The sequence below is a fragment of the Monodelphis domestica genome, chromosome 6 (genome assembly GCF_027887165.1).
Source record: "Monodelphis domestica isolate mMonDom1 chromosome 6, mMonDom1.pri, whole genome shotgun sequence".
NCBI lineage: Eukaryota > Metazoa > Chordata > Mammalia > Didelphimorphia > Didelphidae > Monodelphis > Monodelphis domestica.
In genome coordinates, this window is record NC_077232.1 from 33,749,729 (window position 1) to 33,751,416 (window position 1,688).

At 32.2% G+C, this 1,688-nt stretch overlaps 1 pseudogene; it reads right to left on the minus strand.

Moving 5' to 3' along the window:
- Window positions 1-1,036: 1,036 nt before the first annotated feature.
- Window positions 1,037-1,468, minus strand: LOC130455217 (ubiquitin-conjugating enzyme E2 N-like; annotated as a pseudogene).
- Between the last annotated feature and the right edge of the window lie 220 nt (window positions 1,469-1,688).

Here is a 1,688-nt window from a genome sequence, read left to right on the forward strand (position 1 = left end):
CTCCTTTGTGTATAATCTTAGCACCCTTGATTTCTCATCTTTACTTATGATATTGCTATTTGTTTTCTACCTTCACCGTTTCTATTTTATATGTTCTCCATTTTCTAATCTATTTTATTTATTTCACTAAACATTTCCCACTTAAGTTTGCATTTTTCAAAAAAAATTATAATTCCTAAATCTTTTCCCTTCTTTCTACCCTATTACCAACTCTTGACAAGGCAAACAATATGATATTCTATAATATTTATTATACTTGTGAAGTCATGAAAAAATATATTTCCATATTAACCATGTTGCAAAAGAAAATACATACAAAATAGGAAAAATGAACTAAGAGAAAAATTATGTTTATATCTACATTCAGAGTTTATCGCTTCTTTCTCTGGAGGTGGATAATATTTTTTTGTAGAATAACAAAAATCATTTTACCAAAAACATTAGATTTAGAGAAGTTTCCAGACAAGTCACACAAAAGTTACAAGCTTTACTTGAAGGGATGTTTCTACATGTGACAGTATAGTCATGATATTAGTGAGACTCTGATGTTTAATGTTCCCATTTTTGTTCTATCAACTGAGCTTGTCCTTGCACAGCCTTTAAGGACTTAGACTTAGCTAGAGAGGGTGTTCTAAAGTACAACTAGTTAGCTGCTCTAACTGTTGCAATTAGCATCACCATAAAAAAGGAGGAACCAATAACACTGGAAGGAAAAAAATAAACCACCCCTGTAGCTAATCAACAACTACTTTTATTCATAGTACTAATATTTATACCATGATGGGAGAAATAAAGAAAAGCAGAACTGAATTGCCACTGACTTTAAACAATTCACAACAATTCTAGCCTCTGCTTATTCATGACAACAATGAATCAGTACAAGACATGAATGCATATTAAATCACCCCCTAGCATTGAAGATGGTCTGGGTTTTTATTCTGTAATGTTTTGAAGACTGTGTCCATTAAATGGAAACAATAAAAGGAAGAGATCTTGGCAGAACAGAAATGATGTACACTAGATGTTGAGATGAAATTTAAAAATTATTCATGGCAAACAGCCTAGTCCATACTCTGACTTTTTCTATGGCTTGGGTTTCATTGGTCTTCTACTACTTAGCTGCATCATTTCCAAATGGATCACCTGGGTTGGGAGCACTTTTAAAAGTTTGGATTAAAAACATCACTGTATAGATATGTAACACTGAAGACCATTAATCTTTCTAAATATCTAAATATATTCTTTCCAACTTTTCTATATTAGGGTAATAAATTTTGATCATGAAACATATTTAGTAACTGCCACTGGATATTCTTGTTCTTCCCTCAATGGGAGAATCCTATGGGCCTGCAATGACTGCATGAAAATAATGTGCATTGCTTTTATCTGGATCAGCTTTTACCCCAGCAATTGCTTCTGCAAGTAAAGTCTGGGTTTCATTAATAATCCTTCAGTACAGACTGGCCATCTTGTCTGATCTGGAATTGATAACATTTTCCATTGTGGATCATTTGGAGTTGTTTTCTATCAATAAGTTGATCAGAGTAACTAAGTCACTCACAGTTGATAAATATTACAATATTGCTATTACTGTGTATAATGTTCTCCTGATTCTTTTAACTTTACTTTGTATCAGTTAAAATAAGACTACTCAGGTTTTTCTGAAACCATCCTATTTATCATCATAA